This window comes from Scyliorhinus canicula, chromosome 2 (genome assembly GCF_902713615.1).
Source record: "Scyliorhinus canicula chromosome 2, sScyCan1.1, whole genome shotgun sequence".
Lineage (NCBI taxonomy): Eukaryota > Metazoa > Chordata > Chondrichthyes > Carcharhiniformes > Scyliorhinidae > Scyliorhinus > Scyliorhinus canicula.
The window spans coordinates 133,878,329-133,901,470 of record NC_052147.1 but is presented as its reverse complement, the minus strand read 5'-3'; the positions used below and the strand labels follow the sequence as shown (position 1 = coordinate 133,901,470).

The 23,142-nt window shown below is 55.2% G+C and overlaps 1 protein-coding gene across 2 annotated transcripts in view; it reads right to left on the bottom strand.

Annotated features, from left to right (window-relative positions):
- Positions 1–23,142, bottom strand: part of LOC119958485 — a 705,387-nt gene that overhangs the window by 509,898 nt on the left and 172,347 nt on the right. The gene's annotated exons all lie outside the window — the stretch shown is intronic.

The following is a 23,142-nucleotide window of genomic DNA, read 5'->3' as shown; positions in this document are numbered from 1 at the left end:
TAGACTTTAAATTCCAGATTTTTATTGAATTCAAATTTCACCATCGGTAGTGGCTGGCTTTGAAGCTGGGGCACCAGAGTACTCTGGATCTCTGAATTACTAGTCCAGTGACAATACACCACCGCCTCCCCGGATCCGTGGGAATTACAAGGTCACATTAAACAAGGCTTCGTGCCCAAAGTGGAAAATTTGTATGTAAGTCTGGGGGGAGGGTGGTCCTTTACGGAGAGCGACATGAGCTACGCCTACTTACAGATGGAGCAGGACCCTGTATCCAGGAAATTTACAACCCATAGAGGGTTATTTGAAGACACCCACCTCCCATTCGGGATCTTATCTGCGCGGCAATTTCCAGAGAGTGATGGAGAATATTCTTCAGGGTCTGCCGAAGGTAGCCGTTTACTTAAATAACACCGCTAAGTGGCACATGGACTGTGTTGTCCTCTGTTTTACTTTACGCTCATGGTTTGATCTGTAGTGTTGATCCAAAGAACAAAGAGTCTTGTTGACAAACAAAGCTAACTTTATTAACACTACTTAACTGAACTGGATTCAACACATATCCCGAAGAAACAAATAGTTGATTAATAACACAGAAACTATTCTTCTCTACATCTAACTCACTACTAGATTCAACAATTCTTGATCTGCAGACTCTCCAGCTATTTCCTCACTCTTGCTGCTAACAGCTTCACCAACATTCTGTGCCACAAGGCTCAGCATCATCCCTTATATACTTATGAGATTAGCTCCCTCTAGTAGCTGTCTGTATACATTTCATTAACCCTTGCACAGCCTTCATGTATGATAATACCATATGGACAACCTGTGGGAATGCTCAGTCGGTTCTCCAAGTGGGTGCAGGGCTGAAGTGTGTGTTCAGAGCAAAAGTGGTGACTTACCTGGGGTACAATGAGGACAGGGATGGCCGACACCTTGTGGAGGAAAAGGTTCAGGCCATAAAAGGGGCCCCAATTCCGAGGAACACCACTGAACTCCGGTCAATTTAGGCCTCGTGAATTATTATGGAAAATTCATTTCTAACTTGGCCACCCTATTGGCACCCCTCCACATACTTCTAAAGAAGAACCACGGGGAACTCATGGGCAACGGTAGACAACTTAGGATGTCAGCATGGACAATCTGGGTTTGGGGTGCCTTACAGGATTAAGCATTCGCCGGGGTGAAAAACCGTCGACTGTCCACACAGCTCTTCACTCATGATGACCCAGCTCGACCACTAATCCTAACGTGGGATGGCTCCCCTTCTGGCACCGAGGAGGTACTGGCCCACAGATGGTGACGGCACAGAGCCGTCTTGCTTCAAGGACCCTGGCATACCCGGAATGACGTTATGTCCAAGTAGAGAAGGAAGGCTTGAAGTCAAGAAATTCCACCAATATGTCTCCGGGAGGCACTTCTCCATTGTGACTAAATCACAAACCTTTCTGGCCTTTTTAGGAGAGATAAGGAGACTCTGCCCATTGCATCAGCCAGGATTCAGCGTTGGGTGCTTCTGATCACCACAGATGAGTATTTATTCCAACACCGCCCGGGTACGCAGATTGTCTATGCTGATGCCCTAAGTTGTCGACCGTTGCCCAGGAGTTCCCCATCCCCGCCAATGGCGGGTGAAGTGGCAGCAAACCTGGCTTTTATGGATACTTTGCTAGTGACAGCACATTAGTTTCGCACATGTACGCAGCAGAATCCTAAACTGGCAAAACTCCGCCACATGTTTCTAAATGGCAGATTTCAGGTGCATCCCCAGTAGGCCCACAGCCCAGAGTTACACATGGAATACGGTATCATACTGTGGGGAGCTCGCAAGGGTCCGACCGCAGGGTCAGGAGTCCCTCTTGAGGGATCTACACAGTGGTCACACGAGTGCTTCAAAGCTGAAGGCTCGGAGCTATGTCTGGAGGCCTGGCATTGATGGAGACAGAGCAGGTCTCTCTTACAGGGGACTTCCAGGTGTCTCCCTGATCAGGGGGTCTCGTGGGAGTCGCTCTAATTGGAGGGCCTCTACTGGGGGTCTGTGGACGGACATCTCTCATTCGGGGTCTCTGGTGGGGTTTCGGGTCACTCTCGCACTGTGGGAGAGGCGTGGTGACCCAGAAAATCCTAGGGAGGGGGCTGAATTGCGGTGCGGGGGTTGCTGAATGACTGAATTGCATTGCGGGACGGGGGCTGAATTGCATTGCGGGAGGGGAGGGGGAACCAACTGCCGGACCTCACGAGAAGGCTACCCACTCAAAATGGTGGACTGATAACAGGATTCTCTCAGAATCCTCACCTTGCATAAATTTGCAGTTCTGTGCCCCTGGCACCAACCCCGTCCCACACACTTTAACCTGACCCCCCCCCCCCCCCCCCCCCACCCCCTGCCGCCCCCAAGGGCAGCCAAACCCCTACTCTACACCTCATGCCAGTACCCATATCGGTCACCATGGCCAGGAGCCCTGGCCACTGAGGCCACCAGCTACCAACCTTCTGGGCTGCATGAGTCAGACTGTTTAACCCTGTAGTCTGCTGTTTCTCTACATACCCTGTGGGAGAAGGCTGCACACAAATGCCGGGAGCGGGAGAAGTGAGGAGGGGGACCGCCGGACCTATGGCCCCTCACCATGGCAGAGCAGAGAGCCCTGGATGTGGTCGGCAGTCTGGAGGAAAGGGAGGTCGCTGAGGTGGAGTTCGGCCAAGGGTGAGAAAGTGAGCCCAGCTTAGTTGCAGTTCCCCATGAAACGTGTGCCAAGCCATCTCCCCCAAAACCAACCCCAACCACATTCGCCCCCACACCACCCCACATCACTCCACCCCACACTTCCCTCACACCTGCACCACTCGCACCCCTCCCTCACCCCCATATCCTCCTCACCCTATACCACCCTCACCGTACACCACCGCCACCCACCACTTCCACCCACACAACCACTCCCACCCATACACCCACACACCCACCCCCACTCCCCCTCAGCCTGCGGTCGATTCTTGCGTCTTGTCTTGTGTCCTACACCTGTTGGAGATGAGGCAAATCCATCTGGCATCCCCCGCCCCAAGTCAGTGCCACAGCCGAAGCCCCCGTGAGCTGAACAGTGATGGGAGCAGCTCGGACACTAGCTCTCCATTCGAGACTCAGGACACCTTGGAGCTCGGTTCAGAGGATGGCAGTGTTTTTCTGTCACAGCTGTCTCCAAAACCATCTAGCATCCCAGAGACTATCACCTCGGTTGGGCATGTTAGTGAAGAGGCTCCTGGAACATTCTCTGGTACGCAACACACAGTTAATCCGTAACAGCAGGTGGCGGTAGAAACACCCGAAGGGGCGGACATTGGAAGGGCGGCCTGACCCCAGGGACCAGCTGCCATCCTGACGCGTTTCAGGCTTCTGGAACTAACAGTCCCCTCTAAAGTGAAGATGCAGTTGCAGCGCCAGCAACTACATGACCGGTTGACAGTGAGCATCCAGTACCTGCAGGTGCAGTTGGTGGAGTCGGTGCCAACAATGCGTACTACCCAGGCCAACACCGCAGGGGTGCTATCCGCAGTGGAGGCATTGGGGGCGATGGCTTCGGCTATAGATTAGCAGGTCCAAGGCCTGGGGCATTCTGTGCAGGCAGGGGCTGAGGTCCAAGACAGGGTTGCCGTCTCACAGACAACCATGTGCCAGAGCCACCTGGACATCGCAGCAGTGATTCTGAGCGTGGCCGAAGTCACAGCAGGCCATGGCTGGGAACGTCAGTGGCATTGCCCAGGCACTGGCTAACATGGCGCACAGAGGTGGAACAGTCCCAGAGTGTTATGCCACAAGACTGGCAGTGCCAGGTGCTGCGGCAACCTCAGGGGATAGCTCCCCTCACACCCCTGACCAATGGAGCAGCCATGGGGCCATCGGTCATCCCGATGGGTTGAGGAAATGATGGGGCCCGTGCCAGTGACTCCTGCACGAGACGTGCTGGAACACTGCAGCACCTCCGACTCCTCCCCTCCTGTCCCTGGTGCATCTGGTGGTCAGTGGGCAGAACGGGGCAACACCACATCACCCGGAACACCCGAGCAGCAACCGGGCCCATTCAGGTCCAGTCGCCCCCGAAAGATGCCTGCCAACGGGGACCCAGGTAGCAGGGCAGGAATAACAGCAGCCAGTCCCCACTCCGGCTGTACCTTCTGGGGAGCCTGGGCATTGCGTGAGGGCCTTTAAGGCCAGAAAGTTAGACACCAGTTAAGTTGGCAAGGGTGCAGGGCACAGTTTATTAATACGGGCTAGGTCACAAATCTATAAATAGATAGGTGGGGATGGGGGATGCTGCCTGTATTGGGTGCAGTTATGTATGATGCACAGGTGGACGGTGGAAAGTGTTACCGTGGGCAGGAGTCAGACGTTGGCATATGATGCAGAGCACCAGAGCTCATCGCAGAGTGAGTTGTCATCATCCTTCATCCCATGGACCAGACCCGCTGTTACTGCCAACCTAGGGCCCCCATCCCGTCACGCGTGGAGTTGACGGGGGGTGGGATGTGGTTCCCATCCTCCTGTACCCCCCCCACAATTGGTGAACTTGGAGTTGATCAGGACATCCTTTGCGCGTTAGCCCAAGTGCACACGTCCTTGCCTGTCTGGGCCCCATGTCCAGCCCATTCTTGCGCTCCTCTGCATCTTCCTTGATAGATGAGGCCTGGCATTCCTACTCCTCCAACATGTCGCCCCTCTGCTGCGCGATGTTGTGGAAGACGTAGCAAGCTGCCATGATGCAGGCGACCCTCAACAGCATCAGACTAGGGTCCCTCCAGAGCAGTCCAGGCACTTGAATTGCATCTTCAGGAGTTCAAAGCACTGCTCCGTCACAGTCCTCGTTGCTGTATGGGTGTCGTTGTAGCGGGTCTCCATGTCAGTCTATGTCCTCCGTATAGGCGCTATCAGCCACGACCTAAGTGAATAACCCCTGTCACCCAGGAATCAACCTTCAAGACGCCCCCCTCGCCTGGAACATATCAGGAATCGGCGCATGTGCCAGGATGAAGGCGTCGTGCACACTGCCTGGGTATTGGGCACAGATGGTTACATATCAGCTCCACATTTATCGAGTGGAACCCTTTCGGTTTTTGTAGAGTAGCCTGTCATCTGCAGGTGCTCGTAGGTGGATATGCAGCCCATCGATCACCCCCTTGTCCCGGGCATATCGACAATGACAGCAAACCCCTCCACCTGGGCTGTCTGGTGGGCTTGTTTTACATTGAAATTAATACATTGAGTGGCCTGTGCATATAGAGCTTCTGTGACAGTGCAGATGCACCTGTGCACCAAGGTTTGTGAGATCCCAAACAGTTCCCCATTTGTGCCTGGAAGGACACTACCACATAGAGGTTCAGGGCGACCATCACCTTGAGGGCCACAGGGGGCAAATGTCCTCCCCCATAGCCCCGCGGTGCCAGGTCTGCCATCATCTGGCATATATAGAACATAGAACAGTACAGCACAGAACAGGCCCTTCGGCCCTCGATGTTGTGCCGAGCAATGATCACCCTACTCAAACCCACGTATCCACCCTAGACCCGTAACCCAACAACCCCCCCATTAACCTTACTTTTTAGGACACTACGGGCAATTTAGCATGGCCAATCCACCTAACCTGCACATCTTTGGACTGTGGGAGGAAACCGGAGCACCCGGAGGAAACCCACGCACACACGGGGAGGACGTGCAGACTCCGCACAGACAGTGACCCAGCCGGGAATCGAACCTGGGACCCTGGAGCTGTGAAGCATTTATGCTAACCACCATGCTACCGTGCTGCCCACGGTATATGTCGTACTTTCTCTCTCTTCAGCCGGAGTCTTCGTCGGCTTGCCCGGTCCCACACGTCCTTGAATGACAGGCAGTGCCAGTACTCACGCGGCACCTCTTTGGCACCTCCACCTCCTCGGCCTGTTGGGCGGCTCACTCTCCATCCTTGCGGTAGTCACCTGTCACTCTGCAGCACACTCCGCGACTGAACGCTCTGCTGCTGCAGCTTCCTCCTCCTCGAGCAGCTCCAGCTTACAGTCGCAGGATGTCCCTCAGGGCTGCGACAAGTAGCAGGAAGGTCACCATTGCTGGCTGCATTCCAATATCCTGTGTCTGCAGGGGATGAAGGGCCGACATGTTTGCCCCCTGCCCAACCAGGGCCAACGGGCTACATGATGGCCCCGGTGGGCACTGCAGACTCTGGACCCACATGTCCCCCCCGCCTCCATTCCTGCACCCGTTGCCTCGCGGTGACTGGCACTGTGGTCGCCTCTGACCCTCGCACCTGTCCCTGATGCCAGTGGTATCATCGGTTGGCACTGCCCTCACCTGGGGTATGCACCACGGCCCCCATCGGGGCTACGGTGGTTGTTGCCTTAGGTGGTGAAGGGTGGGGTGCCGGGGTGAAGGCACCCATACGGCCGGTGTTACTCTGCAGAACCAAGGGCCAAGGTGAGTTGGCCATGGGGTGCGCAGCAAGATGGCTGCCACAAGTGAAGCTCGCCGTCGGGAACTTGACATATCGGAGATGGAGAATCGCAGAGGTGTGGCTGTGGTGAATGTAACTCCGTAATTCACACTGTATTGTATATACATGAGACCATGCATTTGTAAGTGCAGTTGCGTTGCCCAACCACTAGGGGAGTAGCGCTGGGAATGCTTAGGAGTTTGTACAGGGCTCCACCCTTGGCTCCGCCCATGACTCCTCCCCCTGGACTGCTGTATAAATACCAATGCTCAGAGCCAGTCGTTCAGTTCATCGAGAGTTCAACGCGGAACAGGCTGGCTCTGTTGTAAGTAGATTAAAACCACTGTTCATATCTTAAAGCACGTGTCTAGTGAATTGATGGTTCCATCAATTTAATCTACTTAAGAAACAGTCAGTCATAGGGAATTGTATAGGTCTGAACCGCCGAAGAGGAGAGGGGGAATGAAGAACTTTCTCGACAAATTGGGGTTCCCAAAGGTACAGGAGGAGCTGGTGGAAGGGTTGGGGGCGCCGATAGAGCTGCAGGAGCTAATTAAAGGGATAGGCCAGATGCAGGCGGGGAAGGCGCCGGGGCCGGATGGGTTCCCGGTGGAGTTTTACAGGAAATTTGTGGACTTGGTGGGTCCAGTGCTGGTGCGAGCCTTCAATGAGGCGCGCGAGGGGGGGGTTCTGCCTCCAACAATGTCGCAGGCCCTGATCTCCTTGATTTTGAAGCGGGACAAGGACCCGGTCCAGTGCGGGTCCTACAGGCCTATCTCCCTCTTAAATGTAGATGCCAAGCTGTTAGCAAAGGTCCTGGCAACCAGGATAGAGGACTGTGTGCCAGGGGTAGTCCATGAAGACCAGACGGGGTTCGTGAAGGGACGCCAACTTAACACAAATGTCCGGAGATTGTTAAATGTGATTATGATGCCAGCAGTGGAAGGGGAGGCGGAGATAGTGGTAGCGCTGGACGCGGAGAAGGCATTTGACAGGGTGGAGTGGGAATACTTGTGGGAGACATTGGAAAGGTTTGGGTTTGGGGAGGGATTTATCAAGTGGGTAAAACTGCTCTATTCAGCTCCGATGGCAAGTGTGGTAACAAACGGGAGGAGGTCAGAACATTTTGGGCTCCATCGAGGTACTAGGCAGGGATGTCCCCTATCTCCCTTACTCTTTGCATTAGCGATTGAGCCGTTGGCGATGGCACTGAGGGGTTCAGGGGGGTGGAGAGGACTGACAAGGGGAGGGGAGGAACATCGGGTCTCGCTCTATGCGGATGATTTGTTGTTGTATGTGGCAGACCCGGAGGGGGGAATGCCGGAGGTAATGGGGATACTAGCGGAGTTCGGGGACTTTTCGGGATATAAATTAAATCTGGGGAAAAGTGAGGTCTTTGTAATACACCCGGGAGACCAAGGGGAGGGAATTGGGAGGCTCCCCTTCAAAAGAGCAGTTAAAAGTTTTAGGTATTTGGGGGTGCAGGTGGCAAAGAACTGGGGGACCCTACACAAGTTGAACTTTTCCAGATTGGTGGAGCAGATGGAGGAGGAGTTTAAGAGGTGGGACATGGTGCCGCTGTCGCTGGCAGGGAGGGTGCAGTCAGTTAAAATGACGGTCCTCCCGAGGTTCTTGTTTTTGTTCCAGTGTCTGCCCATCTTCCTCCCCAGGGCCTTTTTCAAGAAGGTAACGAGTAGTATCATGGGGTATGTGTGGGCACATGGCACCCCGAGAGTTAGAAGGGTCTTTTTGGAGCGGAGTAGGGATAGTGGAGGGCTGGCGTTACCCAACCTTTCAGGATATTACTGGGCGGCAAATACATCGATGGTACGAAAGTGGATGATGGAAGGGGAGGGGGCAGCCTGGAAGCGCATGGAGAGGGCGTCCTGCGGCAACATAAGCTTAGGGGCACTGGTAACGGCACCATGGCCGCTCCCTCCCACGAGGTATACCACGAGCCCGGTGGTGGCGGCCACCCTCAAGATCTGGGGGCAGTGGAGGCGACACAGGGGGGAAGTGGGAGGTCTGATAGGGGCACCACTAAGAGGGAACCACAGATTTGCGCCGGGAAACACAGGAGGGGGATTCCAGAGCTGGCAGAGGGCGGGTATTAGACAACTGAGGGACTTGTTTATAGAGGGGAGGTTTGCGAGCCTGGGAGAGCTGGAGGAGAAATTTGGGCTCCCCCCGGGGAACACGTTCAGGTACCTCCAAGTGAAGGCATTTTCCAGACGACAGGTAGCGGGGTTCCCCGCGCTCCCCGACAGGGGGGTGAGTGATAGGGTGCTATCAGGGGTCTGGGTCGGGGAGGGGAAGATCTCGGACATCTATAAGATTATGCAGGAGGTGGAGGAGGTACCAGTAGAGGAGCTGAAAGATAAGTGGGAGTTAGAGCTGGGGGAACAGATAGAGGACGGGACATGGGCAGACGCCCTGGAGAGGGTCAACTCGTCGTCGTCATGTGCGAGACTAAGTCTCATTCAATTTAAGGTACTGCATAGAGCCCACATGACGGGGACAAGGATGAGTCGGTTTTTTCGGGGGTGAAGACAGGTGTATTAGATGTTCGGGAAGCCCTGCGAATCATGCACATATGTTTTGGGCATGTCCGGCACTGGAGGAGTTCTGGAAGGGGGTGGCAGGGACGGTGTCGAGAGTGGTGGGGTCCAGGGTCAAGCCAGGATGGGGACTTGCGATCTTCGGGGTTGGGGTGGAACCGGGGGTACAGGAGGCGAGGGAGGCTGGAATATTAGCCTTTGCGTCCTTGGTGGCTCGGAGGAGGATCCTGATTCAGTGGAGGGACGAAAGGCCTCCGAGTGTTAACACCTGGTTAAACGACATGGCAAACTTCATCCAATTGGAAAGGATCAAATTCGCCCTGAGAGGGTCGGTGCAGGGGTTTTCCAGGCGATGGCAACCCTTCCTAGACCTCTTGGATCAGAGATAGAAACTGAGGCCATGACAGCAGCAACCCGGGAGGGGAGGGGAGGGCGGGAGGGGGGGAGGGGAGGGGGGACAACGACGAAGGAAGTACGGTAGCGGCGGTGGCACGGGCAAGGCCTGCCCGAGGACGCTGCTAGAAATGATAAGTTGGTCTGACTGTCGGTTCGCCGGCGGGGGGGGGGGGGGGACCTGCGGGTAGGGGGGGGGGGGGGATTTTTTTTCTTTTTCTTGTTAAGTAGGGGGGTTTGACTTTGTTTTGTTATAATTTAAATGTAAATGTAGGGGGGGTTAAAATGTTTGTATTTTGAAAAATTCAATAAAAATTATTTAAAAAAAAAAAAGAAACAGTCAGTCAAGCCTGAGCGACTGGAACTCGACCCACAGGATGCAGAGGCAAAATACATTTTTTCTCATTGGCTGTGGTGTTTTAAAGCCTACCTGGCGGAAGCAAGCACAGCCGAAACAACAGAGGAGCAGAAACTGAGCCTACTGCATGTGAGGGTGAGCCACAGAATCTCTACTCAACAAAACTGTGCCGGTTCGTATACTGAAGCCCTAGCGCTACTTGACAAAATGTATGCAAGGCCTGTAAATAAGGTCTACGCGCGGCACGTGTTTACTACTCGCCGCCAGTGGCCTACGGAATCGCTCGCAAATTCCTGAGAGAGCTTAAAACTTTATCTAGTGACTGTAATTACCAGGCGGTTACCGAGGCAGAACATAGAGAACTTGTTGTACGCGATGCCTTTGTTGCGGGCCTCAGGTCAAATTACGTGCGCCAACGACTGCTGGAAAAGGGGGCCCTAAATCTTGAAGCGACTGTTGAACTTGCTACCACTATGGAGGTCTCCTTCCGCAGCTTCACCTCATTCCCCGCGGACCCCGCGACCCCGTCATGGGCCCCCGACCAGCGATTTCCCTGGCCTGCGCCACCCGGCCGCCCATCCACAATGCTGCCCCAGCCTGCCACTTTTGCGGCCAGAATCAGCACTCGCGGCAGCACTGCCCAGACCGCAATGCGACCTGCAGCAGCTGCGGGCGAAAAGGACACTATGCCAGAATGTGCCTAACCCTCCCACGGCTCAAAGCACTCGTTCCCTGAATTCACAGTTCCGCAGGCCCCGAAATGCTGCAGCCTGTATGCCGACTCCGCCCCCACCCGACATGTGCGAATCATGGGGGCGGCCATCTTGGCAATCCTCCTCCATGCGGCCGGCCATGTGCGACTCATGGGGCGGCCATCTTGGGATCCATCCCCTTCAAACTCTGAAACTCACCTCGGCGACTATGAGGGCAGTCATCACGGGGCCACTCCAGCACAGCTGATCGAGCTGCCGACAACACGCAACGCAGCGCAGTCACTCTGGACCAATCGCGCCTGAAGCATCTGCGAAACTCGATGGCGACGGTCCAAATTAACGGGTACAGCACGCCGTGCCTTTTCGACTCCGGGAGCACTGAGAGCTTCATACACCCAGATCTGGTAAGACGCTGTTCGCTCCCCGTTTTCCCCGCGCGGCAAACTATCTCCCTCGCTTCGGGCTCCCATTCTGTCCAAATCCAAGGGCGCACCGCCGCGACGCTCACAATCCAAGGTGCTAGCTATGCCAAATTCCAGCTCTACGTCCTGCCCGACCTCTGCGCACCACTCTTATTAGGCCTTGATTTCCAGTGTAATCTCAAGAGTCTCACCCTCAGTTTTGGCGGACCCCTACCCCCACTCACAATCTGCAGCCTAGCCACGTTGCGAATCTCCCCCCCTCCTCTCTTTGCCAATCACACCCCGGACTGTAAATCCATAGCCACTCGCAGCAGGCAGTACAGCCTGCAGGATAGGGTGTTCATCCGGTCGGAGGTCCGAAGGCTCCTCAGTGTGGGGATCATAGAGGCCAGCAACAGCCCCTGGAGAGCTCAGGTGGTGGTCGTCAAGACCGGGGGGAAATTCCGCATGGTCATAGACTATAGTCAGACCATTAATAGGTTTACGTTGCTCGACGCATACCCTCTCCCCAGGGTTGCAGACATGGTAAATCAGATCGCCCAGTATCGGCTCTTTTCCACGGTGGATCTGAAGTCTGCATACCACCAGCTCCCAATCCGTCCGGAGGACCGCCACTACACGGCATTCGAGGCCGATGGCCGCCTCTTCCATTTCCTCCGGTTTCCCTTCGGCGTCATTAATGGGGTTTCGGTGTTCCAACGGGCAATGGACCGAATGGTGGACCAGTACGGGCTGCGGGCCACATTCCCGTACTTGGATAACGTTACCATCTGCGGCTATGACCAGCAGGACCACGACACCAACCTCTACCGTTTTCTCCAGACGGCTCAGAAACTAAGCCTCACCTACAACAAGGAGAAATGCGTTTTCCGCACGACCAGACTAGCCATCCTCGGCTATGTCGTGGAAAACGGAGTCCTGGGTCCCGACCTGGACCGTATGCGCCCCCTCTTAGAACTCCCTCTCCCTCATTGTCCCAAGGTCCTCAAACGGTGCTAGGGATTATTTTCGTATTACGCCCAGTGGGTCCCTCAATATGCGGACAAAGCCAGCCCACTCTTTAAGACCACACTATTTCCCCTGTCAGCTGAGGCACGCCAGGCCTTCAACTGCATCAAGGAGGACATCGCCAAAGCGGCCATGCGGGCGGTGGATGAATCCACCCCCTTTCAGGTTGAGAGCGACGCCTCAGAGGTAGATCTTTCAGCCACTTTAAATCAGGCCGGGAGACCATTCGCATTCTTCTCCCATACCCTCTCCGCTTCGGAACTCCGACACTCGGCAGTCGAAAAAGAAGCACAAGCCATCGTGGAGGCTATTTGTTACTGGAGGCACTACCTCGCAGGTAGGAGGTTCACCCTCATCACCGACCAAAGATCGGTTGCCTTCATGCTTGACAACTCGCAAAGGGGCAAGATTAAAAACGATAAAATCCTGCGTTGGAGGATCGAACTCTCCACCTATAGCTACGATATTAAGTATCGACCGGGGAAGCTCAACGAGCCCCCAGATGCACTATCCCGCAGGACGTGCGCCAGCGCGCAGATCGACCGCCTGAAAATCATCCACAACAACCTCTGCCACCCGGGGGTCACCCGGCTCGCCCACTACATCAAAGCCCAAAATCTGCCTTTCTCCACTGAGGAGGTAAAAGCCATCACCAGAGACTGCCCGATTTGTGCGGAGTGCAAACCGCACTTCTATAGACCAGACAGGGCCCACCTGGTCAAGGCGTCTAGGCCCTTTGAACGCCTCGCGATCGATTTCAAAGGGCCACTCCCCTCAACTTACAGGAACGTTTACTTCTTAAACGTCATAGATGAGTTCTCCCGCTTCCCATTTGCTATTCCGTGCCCCGACATGACCTCCCACACAGTCATTAGGGCCCTGCATAGTATCTTCACCCTGTTTGGTTTCCCCAGCTACGTGCACAGTGACCGGGGTTCGTCCTTCATGAGCGACAAGCTCCATCAGTACCTGCTCGACAAGGGCATCGCCTCGAGCAGGACTAACTACCAGCTACAACCCATGGGGGAACGGGCAGGTGGAGAGGGAGAACGTGACGGTCTGGAAGACCGTCCTACTGACTCTCCGGTCCAGGAACTCCAAGTCTCCCATTGGCAGGAAGTCCTCCCAGATGCGCTCCACGCTATTAGGTCCCTCTTATGCACAGCGACCAATCAAACCCCTCACGAGAGGCTCTTCATTTTTTCCAGGGGCACTACCATGGGGGTCTCACTCCCGGCATGGCTGAAGACACCGGGACTGTACTCCTGAGGAAGCACGTCAGGGCGCACAAAACCGACCCCCTTGTTGAGAAGGTGCGCCTGCTTCACTCTGTCAGGACACCGTATTCCTCCGGGACCTTGCACCCGCCGGGTCCAGCATCCCCTCTATCACTACAGATGCACCCCTCACCCTACACCCCATCCTGCCGCCCCCTCGGGCTCCCGAGCCCACTAGCTCGCTGCATCGGTTCCGCGCAACCCAGCCGCCCCCTCGCACTCCCGAGCCCACTAGTTCGCTCCACCTGTTCCGCGCGCCCGCACCGGCTAACCCCCAGCGCCCTCAGTCCCCAGTCGACCCAGACGGGTATGGAGCTCGGACGAGATCTTTCCTGGAGTCCGCCATCGTACCCCAACCCACAACACCCGTCCAGCCACCTCAAGAGGCTGCAACCCTGGTGCTCCGCAGATCGCAGCGGACAGTCCGACCACCGGACAGACTCAATTTATGAACCACCACCCCCGCCGGACTTGATTCTTTTTGTAGGGGGTGAATGTGGTGAATTTAACTCCGTAATTCAAACTGTATTGCATATACATGAGACCATGCATTTGTAAGCGCAGTTGCGTTGCCCGACCACTAGGGGAGTAGCGCTGGGAATGCTTAGGAGTTTGTACAGGGCTCCACCCTTGGCTCCGCCCACGACTCCTCCCCCTGGACTGCTGTATAAATACCAATGCTCAGAGCCAGTCGTTCAGTTCATCGAGAGTTCAACGCGGAACAGGCTGGCTCTGTTGTAGATTAAAACCACTGTTCATATCTTAAAGCACATGTCTAGTGAATTGATGGTTCCATCAGTGGCCATCTAAAATGGCTACCCGCAAAGGATAAAGGGAATTGTGGTCAAGTTGGGACACTGACAGTACACAGCCCCTGTATATTGTGCAAAGGAAAACTAGACCGAACTGAAACTTGCACCTGTTGAAGTTCAATCATCGATTTTGCCAGGACAATAGACTCAAATTAAGGAATAGCAACAGGAGCAGACTCCCCAACGCCACCTCCCCTTATTTGGAAAGGCCCACGTACTTGGAACAATGGTGACTAGGACTCGCCCAGCCATCGAGGTACCCTCCCCTAATTGGCCAGGAGCAATTAGAGTGATCGAGACCCTCTCGATCCATTGGATCTTGAGTTAACCCTACCCAAAAGGGTACAAAAGAGGACAAGGATAAGAGGCCCTGCGCACTAGGGATCGATCTCTTTTGGGACCAGGTTGTGACCACGCCAATTGCAGCATAACGACCAGCCAAATTCAAGACCCGCAATTGCTACCGGAGAGAGACGAGATGCAGCCGGCACGAACCTGACGATTTCCGCCGAAACACGTGGGGACTCAGATAAAGGCCTTATCTACCCGCTCAGTGCCGGTCATCCAGAAGTTAAGTAAAGTCATCTTCATTGATAGGTGTAGTTTAATGTGTAGCTGCGTGTATCATTGCACAGAGAGATAAGTCTTGTGGTTAATAATGAACTATCTTTTGAACTAACATACTGGTTGCATGGTCATTTGGTCAATACAAGAAACATACTCGCTGCTTGTGGTTTGTTAATAAAAGTAGCAACAGAGGCCACGGAGAATACCGGGTCGGGCTCGTTAATGATATCCAAGCGGTGTTTACTGTATGTATGTCTCGGAACACATTGACGCCGCTGTTGAGGTGACAGAGAATTGCGATTTGGTGTCAAAATGGCACCCGCCGCAATTTTTGTGTCGGAACAGATTCTCCACCCAATCATGTTTTCGCCCACTGTCTCAGAATATGGGGTAGGCCATTTAGGACTGAGATGAAGAGATATTTCTTCACTCAGGGCATTGTGAACCTGTGGAGTTTGAAGGTGGATGTGGCAATGCTACAGGAGACACACCTGTGGATCAGACTAGGCTGAAGAAGGGGTGGGTGGGGCAGGTATTTCAATCTCGGGCTGGATTCTAAAACTAGGGGGATAGCGATCTTGATCAATACGCGGGTGTCATTTGAAGTAGGGAGGATAGTGGCGGATTTGGAAGATAGGTACATTATGATGAGTGGGAAGCTGGAGTGGATGCCGGTGGCATTAGTGAATATCTATGCACCAAACTGGGACAACGCGGAGTTTAGGAGGCGGGTGCTGGGTAATATCCTGGATCTGGACTCACATAGGCTGATCATGGGGTGGACTTTAATACGGTTATAGATCAGAGGTCGAGTTTGAGGACAGGGAGGGTGCCAGCCGCCGAGAAGAAACTAAAGGGGTTTATGGAACAGATGGAGGGCGGGGTGCGGGAGTAGATCCATGGAGGTTCCGACGACCAAGAGCAAAGGAATTTTCTTTTTTCTACCATGTAATCAAAGTGTACTCCTGGATTGATTTTTTTCATTTAGAACAGGGCTTTGCTGGCGGGGGTGGTGGATGACGAGTATTCGGCGATTGTTGTGTCGGACCAGGCCCCATACTGGGTGGATTTTTGGGTGAGCAAGAAGGGGGGTCAGCACCCGCAATGGAGATTGGATGTAGGACTGCTAGCAGATGACAAGGTGTGCGGGCGGGTGAGGGAGGCCATCCAGAATTATTTCGAGACAAATGACATCAAGGGACTGGAAGGGGTTTGTCCACGGGAGAGGAGGGAGCGTCGGTGTGGGTTCCAATTTGTTGCAATCACCGGTTTGTCCCGGGGAAATTGGATGGGGGGTTTCAGAGGTGGAAGAGAGCAGGTATTGAGAGACTGTGAGATCAGTTTATTGATGGGAGATTTCCTTGTTTGGAGGATCTGGAGGAGGAGTTTGAATTGCCGGGTCGGAATAGGATTCGCTATCTGCTGGGGAGGGACTTTGCGCAAAGGCAGGTTTCGATCTTTCCACTTCTACTGCTATAGGGGATAGAGGACAAAGTAGTTTCAAAAATGGGATTGGGCGAAGGGAAGGTCTCGGAAATTTATAAAGAGCTCATGGAATAGGAGGGAACCCAGATAGGGGAGGTAATGCGCAAATGGAAAGATGAGTGAGGTAAGGAGCTAGAGGCAGGTCTGTGATAGGTGCTCTGAGCAGATTGATGCATGATCAATTGTACAAAGACTAAGGTTGGAAACAACTGTGGCTTTATTGCAGTAAGAGTGTGGCCTCCCACAGCAGCTGGCGAAATATCTGCTGAATAGAGGACACGCTCCTCCTACTGGGCGGAGCCAGCAGGCAGGGGCTACCGGTGAACCTGTAGTACAGGTCCCACCTTACATCACCTAATGCAGATGTAACAGTGGTTTATCACATTCACCCCCTGTTAAAAATGAGTCTGGAGGGGGTGGTGGAGAACTATATACAGTAGTGAATTTATATACAGTGTTTTTCAGGAAACAAAAAAAAAAAAAATGTCCTTTGAATGGTCCTTGACGTTCCGCTGGGAGCGACGTAGCGGTGGCGGCAATGTCGATACTGGCCTGATGGTAGATAACTCCGGGAGTGTGCCAAAATCCTCTTCATCCTCTGGCGTGGGCAGGGAAGGAGGATTGGTCCTGGTGGGGTTAATGTTGGGATCGCCGGGGGAGGGGAGGGTGGCACCGGGCCGGAGAAGTGTGTAGGGTGGAACCTGCTGGCCAAGTCCCTGAGGGAGACAGTATCTTGGCGGCCGTCGGGGTACGCCGCATAGGCATACTGGGGATTGGCATGGAGCTAGTGCACCTATCCACCAACGGGTCCGCCTTGTGGAGTTGGACATGCCTACGGAGCAAGACCGGTCCTGGAGCTGTGAGTCAAGTGGGGAGCGGCACCCCGGATATGGACTTCCTGGGGAAGGCAAAAAGACATTCATGGGGTGTGTTATTCGTAGCGGTGCACAGTAATGACCGGATGGAGTGTAGGGCATCCGGGAGGACCTCCTGCCAGTGAGCGGCTGGGAGGTTCCTGGACCATAGGGCCAGTTGGAAGGCCCTCCATACCGTCCTGTTCTCCCGCTCTACCTGCCTGTTTCCCTGGGGATTATAGCTAGTCGTCCTGCTGGAGGTGATACCCCTGCTGAGCAGGAACTGACGCAGCTCATCACTCATGAATGAGGATCCCCTGTCACTGTGGATGTAAGCGGGGAAACCGAACAGAGCAAAGATTGTGTTTAGGGCTTTGATGACGGTGGCAGACGTCATATCGGGGCATGGGATGGCGAAGGGGAATCTGGGGTACTTATCGACCACACTGAGAATATATGTGTTTTGATCGGTGGAGGGGAGGAGCCCTTTGAAATCCACGCTGAGGCGTTCAAAGGGGCTGGAGGCCTTCACCAGGCACGCAGGGTCCGGCCTGTGGAAGTGCGGCTTGCACTCCGCACAGACCTGTCAGTCCCTGGTGACTGTCCGTCCTTCCTCGACGGAGTAGGACAGATAGCGAGCTTTGACGGGATGGTACAGTCGTGTGACTCCTGGGTGACGAAGGCTGTTGTGCAGAGCCCGGAGTCGGTCTACTTGTGCTCTGGCACATGTAACTCGGGATAGGTAGTCTGGGGGCTCGTTGAGTTTGCCGGGGCGATACAAAATCTCGTAATTATAGGTGGAGAGCTTGATTCTCCACCGCAAGATTTTATCGTTTTTGATCTTGCCCCACTGCGTGTTGTTAAACATGAAGGCTACTAACCATTGGTCAGTGAGGAGAGTGAATCTCCTGCCAGCCAGGTAATGCCTCCAATGCCGCACAGCTTCAACGATAGCTTGGGCCTCTTTTTCGACAGACGAGTGACGTATTTCTGAGGCATGAAGGGTGCGGAAAAAGAATGCCATGGGTCTGCCTGCCTGATTGAGGGTGGCGGCAAGTCTGATGCGTCGCTTTCTACTTGGAAGGGCAGTGTCTCATCTACTGCATGCATCCGGGCCTTGGCTGTCTCAGCTCTGATTCGGGCGAAGGCCTGTTGTGCCTCGGCCGTAAGGGGAAAGTGGATGGACTGAATGAGTGGGCGAGCCTTGTCCACATAGTTTGGGACCCACTGGGCGTAGTAGAAGAACCCCAGGCAGCGTTTGAGGGCCTTGGGGCAGTAGGGGAGGGGAAGCTCCATGAGGGGGCGCACGCGATCGGGATCAGGCCCCAGAACTCCGTTCTGGACCACATAGCCGAGGATGGCTAAGTGGGTTGTACTGAACACACACTTCTCCTTGTTGTAGGTGAGGTTGAGGAGAGTGGCGGTGGGGAGGAATTGGACAAAGTTGGCGTCGTGGTCCTGCTGATCGTGGCCGCAGATGGTGACATTGTCTAGGTACGGGAAGCTGGCACGCAAACCATACCAATCGACCATTCGGTCCATCTCCCTTTGGAAGACCGAGACCCCGTTAGTCACACCGAAGGGAACCCTGAGGAAGTGATAGAGACGACCGGCCGCCTTGAAAGCAGTGTATGGACGGTGCGATTTACGAATGGTGAGCTGGTGGTAGGCGGATTTGAGGTCTATCGTTGAGAAGACCCGGTCCTGCGCAATCTGATTGACCATATCAGATACGCGTGAGAGGGGGTACGCGTCGAGCTGTGTGTACCGATTGATGCCTGGCTGTAGTCCACGACTATTCTGTTTCTCCCCAGTTTTAGCGACTACCACTTGGGCTCTCCGGGGCTGTTGCTGGCCTCGATGATGCCTTCCCGAAGCAACGGAGGCTCAGAAAAAGCAACTCCTGTATTCCAGACTTAGCTCCAGTGTCTTTCCGCTAATTCGAGATGCGACTGACTACACCAAAGCTATGAAACTTCTCAAGGAGAACTATGCACAGTTGGCGAACACCCTGTTTGCGAGGCATCAACTCTCTACTCGCGTCCAGCAGCCGGGTGAGTCGATTGAGGACTTCTGGAGGGCCCTTATTCCTCTGGTACGAGACTGCGACTGCCGGGCCCTCACAGCCACGGAACACTCTGACTTACTCATGCGCGATGCCTTGAATCGGACCCCATCCGGCAACGACTGCTGGAAGGGGCCGCCCCCGACCTCGCGGCCACAAAGGCCCTGGCGCTTTCCATGACGGCCGCCTCCCGTAATGCGCGATCTTACTCCGCTAGCCACTCTGCCCACCCGTCCGACCCCTCGTAGACCCCCAGGCCCACCTGTCCTACCCCTCGTGGACCCCGCAAACGGCCCCCCCCAGCAGCTGCCCCCGCGCACTATGCCTGCGCTGCCCGCCGCACTGCGCTCCCTGGGGGTCCCCACTGTTACTTCTGCAGTCAGCAGAAGCACCCCCGCCAGCGCTGCCCGGCCCGCACCGCGACCTGCAAAGCTTGTGGCAAGAAAGGCCACTTTGCAACGGTGTGTCAGTCCCGGATGGTTCGCGCTATCGCGCCCCCGGTCCCCTCGCCTCAGCCGCTCGCTCAATGGGCCCCGATGTCCGCTTCCCCCGACCCCACGTGCGATCAGTGGGCGCCGCCACCTTTCGCCGCCCCCGCCACGTGCGCTCCATGGGCGCCACCATCTTCATCCGCCACCGCCATGTGCGTTCCATGGGCACCGCCATTTTACGCACAGGTACTCCAGATGCCACCATTTTGTCCTCCCTCGGGAAGGGGCCACGGGTCGCTACTGCTCCTCGTCGGACCCATCTGACCCGACCGCTGATCGCCCGCTACTCGCCTCCGTTACGCTCGACCAGTCCCGTCCTCGCAACCTGGCACCCTCTTCCACATCGGTGCTGGTCAACGGCCACGTGACCTCCTGCCTCATCGACTCCGGGAGCACCGAGAGCTTCGTCCACCCGGACACGGTAAGGCGCTATTCCCTTGCGGTCCATCCCGCCAACCGGCAGATCTCTCGCCTCCGGGTCCCACTCTGTCCCGATCCAGGGTTTCTGCCTTGTTAACCTTACTGTACAGGGCATGGAATTCGACCGTTTCCGTCTGTACATTCTCCCCAACCTCTGCGCGTCACTCTTACTAGGCCTGAATTCCTAGTGCAATCTCCAGAGCCTCACCCTCAAATTCGGCGGACCCCTACCTCCCCTCACCGTTTGAGGCCACGCGACCCTCAAGGTCGAGCCTTCCTCACTCTTTGCCAATCTGACCACATATTGCAAGCCCGTTGCCACCAGGAGCAGATGGTACAGCACCCAGGACAAGGCCTTCATCAGGTCCGAAGTCCAGCGGCTGCTTCGGGAGGGTATCATCGATGCCAGCAACAGCCCTTGGAGAGCCCAGGTGGTAGTGGTTAAGACCAGGGGGGGAAGCACAGGATGGTCGGGGACTTCAGCCAGACCATCAACCGGTACACGCAGCTCTACGCGTACCCCCTCCCCCGCATTTCTGATGTGGTCAATCAGATTGCACAGTACCGGGTCTTCTCTACTATTGACCTGAAATCCGTCTACCACCAGCTCCCCATCTGTAAATCGGACCGTCCCTACACTGCCTTCGAGGCAGACGGTCGTCTGTACCAATTTCTTAGGGTTCCCTTCGGCGTCACGAATGGAGTCTTGGTGTTTCAACGGGAAATGGACCGAATGGTTGACCGGTACGGACTGCAGGCCACCTACCTGTACCTCGACAATGTCACCATCTGCGGCCATGACCAGCAGGACCATGATGCCAACCTTTCTAAATTCCTCCACACCGCATCTCTCCTTAATCTCACGTACAACAAGGAGAAGTGCGTGTTCTGCACAGACCGCTTAGCCATCCTCGGCTACGTAGTCCAAAACGGACTACTGGGGCCCGACCCCGACCGCATGCGCCCCCTCATGGAGCTTCCACTCCCCCACTGCCCCTAGGCCCTCAAACGCTGCCTTGGGTTCTTTTCTTATTACGCCCAGTGGGTCCCACAATACGTGGACAAGGCCCGCCCACTTATCCAGTCCACACATTTCCCCTCTCGGCCGAGGCACAACAGGCCTTCGCCCGCATTCGATCCGACATAGCCAGGGCGGGGATGCACACAGTAGACGAGACACTGCCTTTCCAAGTATAAAGCGACGCTTCAGATGTCGCACTTGCCGCCACGCTGAATCAGGCAGACAGACCCGTGGCATTCTTTTCACGCACCCTCCACGCCTCTGAAATTCGGCATTCCTCTGTTGAAAAGGAGGCCCAGGCAATCGTTGAAGCGGTGCGGCATTGGAGGCATTACCTGGCCGGCAGGAGATTCACACTCCTCACTGACCAACAGTCGGTAGCCTTCATGTTCAACAACACCAGCGGGGCAAGATCAAAAATGATAAAACCTTGCAGTCGAGAATCGAGCGCGCCGTCTATAATTACGAGATCTTGTATCGCCCCGGCAAGCTCAACAAGCCCCCAGACGCCCTCTCCCGAGATACATGCGTCAGTGCACAAGTGAACCAGCTCCGTGCCTTGCACGAGAGCCTTTGCCAGCCGGGGGTCACTCGCTCGTACCATCTAATCAAAGCCCGCAATCTGCCCTACTCCGTCGAGGAAGTACGGACAGTCACCAGAGACTGCCAGATCTGTGCCGAGTGCAAGCCGCACTTCTACCGGCCAGATCGCGCGCACCTGGTGAAAGCGTCCCGCCCCTTTAAACGCCTCAGCGGGGACTTCAAAGTGCCCCTTCCCTCCACCGACCGCAACACCTACATCCTTAGTGTGGTCGATGAATTTTCTAGGTTCCCCTTCGCCATCCCAGGCCCGGATATGACGTCTGTCACTGTCATCAAGGCCCTGGATTCCATTTTCGCCCTGTTCGGTTTCCCCGACTACATCCACAGTGACAGGAGATCCTCATTCATGAGCGATGAGCTGCGTCATTTCCTGCTCAGCAGGGGTATCGCCTCCAGCAGGACGACCAGCTACCACCCCCGGGGAAACGGGCTGGTAGAGAGGGAGAAGGGACGGTATGGAGGGCCGTCCAGCTGACCCTACAGTCCAGGAACCTCCCAGCCGCTCGCTGGCAGCAGGTCCTCCCTGACGCGCTCCATTCCATTCGGTAGCTACTGTGCACCGCAACTAACAATACACCCCATGAACGTGTTTTTGCCTTCCCTAGGAAGTCTACATCCGGGGTGTCGCTCCTGATGTGGCTCACGACTCCGGGCCCAGTCCTTCTCCGTAGGCATGTACGGCACCACAAGGCGGAACCCCTGGTGGACAAAGTACGCCTTCTCCATGCCAACCCTCAGTATGCCTACGTGGAGTTCCCCGACGGCTGCCAGGGCACAGTTTCGCTCCGGGACCTGGCTCCCTCAGGTGCCGATCCCATGCCCACGCCCCTTTCTCCCCCCGCGCCAACCTCCTTTTCCCCGGCGCCCCCCTGTTCGTCCCCACCAGGTCCATCCCTCGTCGCCCTGCCCACACTGGAGGACACAGAAGATTTTGGCTCGCTCTTGGAGTCATCCCGCCAGCAGCCAGCACCAACGCCTACACTATCGTTGCCATCACCGCCTGTGCTAACGTCGCCACCACAGCTACGCCGATCACAGCGGAACGTTCTAACGCCGATTCGGCTCAACCTGTAACCTGCTAACCGGATGGACTCTTGGTTTTCTTTGTTTGGACCCTCTTGTAAATAGCTCATCCTTTGTATTATAGTTACACGTCACCCCCGCCGGACTCATTTTTTTTACAGCGGGTGAATGTGGTTATATAACCACTGTAGTTATGTGTACTTGCAGTAGGGGGATGTATGCCTGTACCTGTAATACAGGTTCCTCCGGTAAGCCCCTGCCGGCTAGCTCCGCCCACAGGGAACTTGTGTATAAATATGCGTGTGAGTCACTCAGCCCTTAGTCTACAGTTGCAGATGGAGGAATAGCATCACACAGCAATAAAGCCTCGATTGTACTAGTCTCTCGTCTTTGAGTATAATTATTAGCGCTACAGACTCTGGAGATGGCACTGGAAGTCCAGGCCGAGTAGTAGTGCAGCGCAGAGATTAGGAAGGACATAGAGGCGGAAGCCACTGAGAGTGACCGTGCAGAACCCCTGGATCGCGACGGAATGAGATCCGGAGGCCAGGGAGATTCTTTGATTGGCGGGGTGGACCGCGAGGGAGCAGCGCCTTACC